Source organism: Lissotriton helveticus, chromosome 2_1 (assembly GCF_964261635.1).
Source record: "Lissotriton helveticus chromosome 2_1, aLisHel1.1, whole genome shotgun sequence".
In the NCBI taxonomy this organism is placed as follows: Eukaryota; Metazoa; Chordata; class Amphibia; order Caudata; family Salamandridae; genus Lissotriton; species Lissotriton helveticus.
The window spans coordinates 2,139,636,243-2,139,644,574 of record NC_136059.1 but is presented as its reverse complement, the minus strand read 5'-3'; the positions used below and the strand labels follow the sequence as shown (position 1 = coordinate 2,139,644,574).

General features: G+C 43.7%; 1 pseudogene; it reads left to right on the top strand.

Moving 5' to 3' along the window:
• The first annotated feature begins 6,169 nt into the window (after nucleotides 1-6,169).
• On the top strand, nucleotides 6,170-7,399 carry LOC144820037 (pyruvate dehydrogenase (acetyl-transferring) kinase isozyme 2, mitochondrial pseudogene; annotated as a pseudogene).
• Nucleotides 7,400-8,332: the final 933 nt, after the last annotated feature.

Here is an 8,332-nt window from a genome sequence, read left to right as displayed (position 1 = left end):
ACACACATGAAATCCGTACAGGACTCTCACCTGTTTATAGAAATCATGCACCGTTAGCAAAATAACGACGTTATCCGTACAGGACTCTAACCTGTTTATAGATATAAAACATGTACCCCTACAGGACTCTAACCTGTTTATAGATAATCATGCACCGACGCTACTCTGCCCTTCATTCAAGCTCGGATATAACTAATACTTTTATCACAGTGAGTTTTATGGAAGGCGCTTTGTCCCTATTCTCATGCTGCTCTAATTTCTTAGAAAACCCTCACTTTACAAGATTCACACCTAGCCCTAACACTGTGCTGCACGGCGACAACACTATGGTACACGGCGATACCACTTGTGATACTCGGCGATATCACTACAAACAGAACAGATGACTTGCGTGACTAATTTCTCGCCACACAATCTATACCGGTATAGCTTACAGATAGCACGAAAAACAAACTCAACATGTGTTAAAACATCGATCCTATTTCCATACCATAACACTTTAGTAACCCTTAGCAACCAACATTTTACCTTGGTTACCCTTAGCCACCATCCTCTGCTACCAGAGAATTGATCCAGCTGCCTATAGAAAATATATCATAAACAACGCTACCCAACTTCATAACCTATAAACAAAATTCTACACTAACTAATGGACCCATTTATAAACATGACATATTTGGGCCTACTGAATCAGGTGGTCAGATTAAATCTATATACACATTATTTACAAACTATATACAAATTTATACATCTGCGTAAGAAATATTGTCATTAGAATAAATCCTAACCATTTAAACGACCACCATTGGCGATGGGATCTAGCTAATAGTAACCTGCACTTCTGAATAATCAAGACCAGCTTGTTTGTCAAAAGTAAGATTTTATTTACTAAATTATGGTATTTCAAAATGTAATTTTATTATTGTAATTTTATTAGCATTAAAGTAAGCATGTTTGAAAAGTTTCATGAGAAAAACACAGTTTAAGTAAGAAATTCAAAGTTTAAGTAAGATTTTAACAGTTTAGCATTTCTAAACCCTAAGTCCCTAGCTAAGCTAAATAAATGGAAAATAAAGTAAAGTTCTTTGAGGATTCTTACGTGCTCCACGCAAAGTCCAGCAGCACTTCACCCTCATCGGAAAGTCAGAAAGCAGCAGCCAGCCCATCCCTAAGGGCATGACTTTTTATACCTTTCTATGCTAGCTAAACTAAGCGAAGGAAAGTTTTCATAAATCCACGAAGTCCCATTGGTTGAGAGTGACAAGTGACATGTCACCCACATTTCAAAAGTTCCATTAGGTCACGTTTCTTAAAGACCATTGTCTTTTCCGAATGCAACCAGGAGCTTCCTTGGTTTGCAACAATTGTAAATTAATGTTCTCACAGTGTTCATTTCATTTCCGCGGGTGCCAAGTTAGAGCTGACAAAATTGTCCTTTATCACTGACTTCCGACCTTGGCCACGTCCGACAAAATGGTGACAGCATGTCAGATTTGCTTAGTGAATGCAGCTTTGACGAACACTTTTTCAGAATGGGCATCTCGTGACTTGTGCAGAAGTAAAATTCAGCTTTAGTAAACTCGAGCAAACTAGGCCCAAAAGCAGGCAACTTATGCTTTCTAGTAATAAACAAACACAAGAAAAGTATTAATGTAAGAAATAATGTTGATTCTGTATCCACCCTAGGTTTACTAATTAATTAACCCTCCCGATTAGTCTAATGTTACCTAGCAAATGCAAACAAATAAAGCAGCGTTTATATCTACCAGTCTTCATGAATCCATGAAACTTATATGCGCCTAGAATAGTAGAAATGACATCACATAGACAAGGAAAAGCAAAATAAGCACATGCTTCTTTTAAGTTTGCTGCAGTTAATAATGACAAAAACGAAAACAACAAATTATTTTTATTATTTTGCACGAACAAAAAGATGCAACATTTATGCACGTTTATGAGCACACATGTTAGTCCCCCCATGTGTAAAGTTTAATCTAGATTGAATTAGCACGATACATCACAAATCATTAATATTATTATTCATGTTATGGAAATGTGATTTTGCGAGTTTAAACAAAATTTTGTTTTCTATCTCGCTCCATCAGGGGCACGCCGCTGGTTATGGCGCCGGCTTTCGAGCTCCCTTCGGGAGCAGCCTCTGCAAGTTTTGATCGTTGGTAGCTGTGTTGGAGCCTCACTGCAAGACCCGTCGTATCGCGGCTTGGCAGGCAAAGAAAGCAACATGGTCGCTGCACTCCGCTAAGCGCAACTATATTAACGGGCTCTTCCAACCCTGAAGTTCACTATCGTTGCCGGCTCGATCGCCGGATACGCAAGAACTGAGCGAACAGGCCAGGAGAATTAATCCCTGTGCATTTTGACTTGGCCTGACTGAGCTCAAAATATCCTCGTGCTGTGTCTCTGGGCCCGATCCGAGAGAACGCGGAGGATCGTGCACAGCTGGTATACATCTGATACCGAAAGATACACTGAACATGCTGTCCTGTGGGGAGAGGAGTCCGGACACTGCAGCGATGTGCGGTGAGTGGGCGATGTGCGGTGAGTGTGGGTCAGGGTGGTGTAGGGTCAGATGCGCTCCTGCTGCAGAGGCCCGATTCCCATTTATCTCGTGGTGGTGTGACCAACTGGCATGGATGCAAATTTAGGACGGTAAGTGTAAAAATTCAGGACAGAGGGTCAAATTCAGGACAAAAATTCAGGACAGAAAGTCAAAATTCAGGACACAAGGTAAGTTTTTCAGACACATCAGAGGAAGTTGTACAATAGTATAAAGGTACGTAAATGGACAACCAACTAAGTACAAGTCAAAATAAGTTTTATACTAGGTTGAGACTATTGGGCATGGTTTTTCGGTATGCATGCAGCGTGGAGCAACTGTGCAGGTCTTTTTGTGTTATTTCATATGATAATAATCTATGTATATGGTTACTGCACTGGGTTGTCTAGTCTGATATTTTATTTACAACTCATGGTCCTGAGAAGGCATGTTTGGTGAGAGAAGTGGTCAGGAAGATCTGCTCGGATAGACTTTGTTACTCGCATCTCATATCTGAGTGCCATTGTGAGATGTAGTTTCAAAAAGGGGGTGGTGATGGACAGAGTATCTGAGTTAATCAGAACACTCCTACCCAGTCAACAGATCAGGGCTTGATCCCTCACCCTTTTTTAGCTCACTGCACCATCCCAGTTCAGAACCTGGCTATATGCAAATTAGTCTGTCCCTGGCCCAGTGCATCATGGGAACAGGGCAGACCAAACTACCAAGCCAATTCTTCACTGGAAAGGAAACAAGCTTCCGGGGACCGGTTTCTGGCATTACAGCCGTCTTCGGCCCGGCTTGCTTGAATCCTGATGGTGCAGTGAGCAAGGGACTCATGTCTGAGCATACCCTTCCACAGTCATGGTGGCCAAAATAATTTCAAAAAGGGGGTGGTGATGGACAGAGTATCTGAGTTAATCAGAACACTCCTACCCAGTCAACAGATCAGGGCTTGATCCATCACCGTTTTTTGGCTCACTGCACCATCCCAGTTCAGAACCTGGCTATATGCAAATTAGTCTGTCCCTGGTCCAGTGCCTCATGGGAACAGGGCAGACCAAACTACCAAGCCAATTCTTCACTGGAAAGGAAACAAGCTTCCGGGGACCGGTTTCTGGCATTACAGCCATCTTCGGCCCGGCTTGCTTGAATCCTGATGGTGCAGTGAGCAAGGGACTCATGTCTGAGCATACCCTTCCACACTCATGGTGGCCAAAATATTGTCAAAAAGGGGGTGGTGATGGACAGAGTATCTGAGTTAATCAGAACACCCCTACCCAGTCAACAGATCAGGGCTTGATCCATCACCGTTTTTTAGCTCACTGCACCATCCCAGTTCAGAACCTGGCTATATGCAAATTAGTCTGTCCCTGGCCCAGTGCATCATGGGAACAGGGCAGACCAAACTACCAAGCCAATTCTTCACTGGAAAGGAAACAAGCTTCCGGGGACCGGTTTCTGGCATTACAGCCATCTTCGGCCCGGCTTGCTTGAATCCTGATGGTGCAGTGAGCAAGGGACTCATGTCTGAGCATACCCTTCCACACTCATGGTGGCCAAAATAATTTCAAAAAGGGGGTGGTGATGGACAGAGTATCTTAGTTAATCAGAACACTCCTACCCAGTCAACAGATCAGGGCTTGATCCATCACCGTTTTTTAGCTCACTGCACCATCCCAGTTCAGAACCTGGTTATATGCAAATTAGTCTGTCCCTGGGCCAGTGCATCATGGGAACAGGGCAGACCAAACTACCAAGCCAATTCTTCACTGGAAAGGAAACAAGCTTCCGGGGACCGGTTTCTGGCATTACAGCCGTCTTCGGCCCAGCTTGCTTGAATCCTGATGGTGCAGTGAGCAAGGGACTCATGAGTGTTGACAAACAAACACCCACTAGTGTTTCTTTAGTTTAACCAGTTTTAAATTAAATAAATTAATATAATAAAAATTAAAATAATTTTCAATGGACGGGCATATAACAGCTTGGTTCCGTGGGTCAACTTGATATGTTCTCGTATGTTTTGCAACCACGCTTCTGCCTCGTCCTCGTCCTGCCCGTCCATTGAAAATTATTTTAATTCGTTTAAGTTACATAGAGAAACTAACAAGAAGAGTGGAAGCGCCTCAAAACTACCACAGAGAAGTGGAAAGGCCACTTACTTATGATTCACCCTAGAAAGAAGGAAGAACTCCACCTCGAGTGAGAAATAACGAACTGAGGGGATAAACTAAAGAAACACCAGTGGGTGTTTGTTTGTCAACACTCAATAGTGAGGGTGTTAAACAATAGTCCTTGATGCCGGTGACCCCAAAGAAACGGCAGTCCTGAAGAAGGTGCTACAACATCAAGTGTCAACAGCACCGAAACGCGTCGACGCATTAATGTTTTTATGTAGAATCCAAGCAGGGTCTGGGGAGCAGTAGATATTCATACATAAATGATACTATTGACTACACCTTTTTTATACGTAGAGAGGACCATTGGATCTAGTTACTATTGTGGCAAAGGAATTTGAAGGCCATAGTGTACAGGGTTTTTTTGTGTTATATCTCTGACTGTCATATTTGTTTTAAAATGTCTTCGTCTCAGATGTATTAATTTAGATAATGGAAATTGTATTTGTCTAAATGTCTACAATGAAAATGTTCAATTAATTTTTATGATTATCTGTTCTTCTATGGTATATGTTCAAAGATTATTCTTTAAAATTTTAAGTCATTTTTGTGTATTTTTATTAAAAAGATTGTGAACGTTCAATTTTAGTGTGGAAATTAACTATTTACTGTAACCGGGAGTGACTGGCTTGCAGGAGCAAGAACGTATGAATGCATAGACTGACAGTGTATGAAAAGACAGTGAATCTCTATGATAGCGTTTACCCAGGGACTTCTCTCTGACTGGTGTCACTGTACCCTGTTCCTTGGTGATAGTGGGGTACTCTCTCTCTTGCCATCTAGAACTTCACCTACGCTGTAGTACCTAAAGCAAGGGCTGGGGTGGGGGAGAGTTCACTATGCCCCTGCACATAAGCAATCTGAAAACTTGGAAGTGATGAGTCATGCATGATGCACATTGCCTGGACATGAGGTGACTGTGACATGATGTTGTTTCCAGAGCTTTAAGTGGGATAAATAATCTGGGGGTCTCTCCAAGGGGAGTATCTGATGTAATTAAGGGTGTGGCGTAAAACACCCCACCTTAAAATATATGCTGAGCCTAATGTGCCGCCCGATTGGTATTTTGCTGTTTTTATGATTGCATCCATTAACATTAGACCCACAATAAGACAGGACTATTGGCTTTCTCAATGGATGTTAGTGGCATAAAATAAATAAAAAAGCAGCAACTATGTCTTCGTTTTATATAATTATAAAAATGCTTCAGCTCTCATTCGGCAAGAGAAGTAGAGTCAACCGAGACCCTCTGGACAAGGCCAGGGTCCTAGAACCCGAAATCTAGAGGCGGAACAAATAGAGTTTCAATTGAAATCTGGAAGAAATAGAAGGCTGGGAGAGTTGAGACTGACAACCCTGAAATCAAGCCCTGGATTGGTGCTGCAGAGAGCAGACAAGCAGCAGCCCATGCACGACCTCCTCTGACAGCCCCACTATGAGGATGCCCCTGGTTCTCACCCTGATGCTAGCAGCGAGCCGGGCAGGGGCGCCCCGAAGCAGATCGACCTTTTCTCTAAGTTTTCTCCTTCCCCGCTCTCCATGAAGCAATTCCTAGACTTCGGATCTAGCAATGTCTGTGAAAAAACCTCCTTTACCTTCCTGCGCCAGGAGCTGCCAATGCGCCTCGCTAACATCATGAAAGAGTTTAACTTCTACCAGATCGACTGCTGGGAACCCCTTCCGTTCAGCTGGTGCAGAGCTGGTATGTTCAGAGATTGTTGGACATCTTGGAGTTTCTTCATAAGAATCCAGAGGACCAGAACACCCTTGAACAGTTCGCAAACGTCCTCATCACCATCAGGAACCGGCACAATGATGTTGTTCCAACTATGGCCCAGGGGGTCATTGAGTACAAGAAAACGTTCGGCATCGACCCAGTGACAAATCAGAATATGCAATATTTCACAGACTGCTTTTACCTGAGCAGCATCTCTATCCACATGCTGATCAACCAGCACTCTTTGATTTTTAATGCAATGATGAACCCTGCACATCCTAAACACATTTGAAGCATCGATCTGAACTGTGATGTGACTGACATAGTTAGAGATGCCTATGACATGGCGAAGATGCTGTGTGATAAATACTATATGGCTTTGCCTAATCTGGAAATCCAGTCAGTCAATGCTAATGATCCAAGACACCCCATTCACATCGTATATGCCTATCTCATCTTTATTATGTTCTCTTTGAGCTCTTCAAAAATGCCATGCGAGCGACAGTGGAACACCCCAGCTCCAGTACCTAACTTCCACCCATCAAGGTGATGGTGGCTCTGGGCGGTGAAGATGTTGCTATTAAGATGATTGACAGAGGAGGTGGTGTCCCACTATTTAAGATTGAAAGGCTTTTCAGCTATATGTATTCTACTGCACCTATGCCACAGCTAGATGCAGGTGGAACACCTCTTGCTGGTTTTGGATCTGGTCTTCCGATTTCTAGGCTCTATGCCAAGTACTTCCAGGGTGACCTGCTGCTTTGCTCCATGGAGGGCTTTGGAACTGATGCAGTATTTTATCTTAAGGTACTGTAGACGGACTCAGTGGAACACCTTCCTGTCTACAACAAATCTGCCTGGAAGCACTACCAGTCAACTCAAGAAACAGATGACTGGTGCATCCCCAGCACGGAACCTAAACATTTCGCCACATATCGGCTCAGCTAGCTGGCAGCATTTTTTTACACTGGCCTGGCACTATGTCAAGGACTAGCTTTGACACCCTCAAAACACTAAGTCATGAACTAATCCCACACTAACCATGGGCGAATTTGTGCGGATTTGCGATCTGCAAATTTGCACGAAATCGCGAAAAAATCCGCGAGTTCGCGCGAAATTCCAATTCTCGTGGATTTGCATAATATGTGACCATGACCACGTGTGTCTGTAACTTTGCCACCGCGCCGACAGGCGCCGAGGTCCCTCGAGTGAGCTGTCCATCATAGTGAGGAAAGGGCAGGAAAAAGTTGCATACCCTAGTATGTGTGTAGTGGGGCCAAACGGGTGGGGCTTCCATGCGAGTTCACATGCCTCTTGTAAGGGTCAGAGACCGATCAGAGCAGCAGGTGAGAAGGAAGCAGCCTCCTGGTCACAGGAAGTACACGGGGATTGCGCTAGAGAAACTCGTGGATGCAAAGACCTCCATCAAGGATTACATCTAATTGTAGGCTGTAGATATGGGGAGGAAGCACACCTGCCTAGCCTCGACCGTGCTCACTAGTTGTTTTGGCTGATTATAATGCGTGACTGAATTTGAGCTTCAACTCGGGCACCTGCTTTATTTATATCTGTAAGTGCTTCCTGTTGAGGTTTAATTTTTGTGACAGGAGCATCGTGCCAGAATGAATCCTGCCTGCATATTTATCCACGAAGATGCCACCGCTACTGCAAAAAAAAAGAAAATCCGCCCACGAGCGGATTTGCGGATTTTTCGGCAATTTTGCGAGATTCGCGGATCGCGAAATTGCCGAAAATCCGCGAGCGGAACGGATTTTGCACCCACCCTTATCCCACACCTGCTGCAATATAGCATTGATGTGGTTAAAGGGGAATATGAGAATGTGAAATTTTGAGACTGATGGAGTGAAATCGAGAGAACAG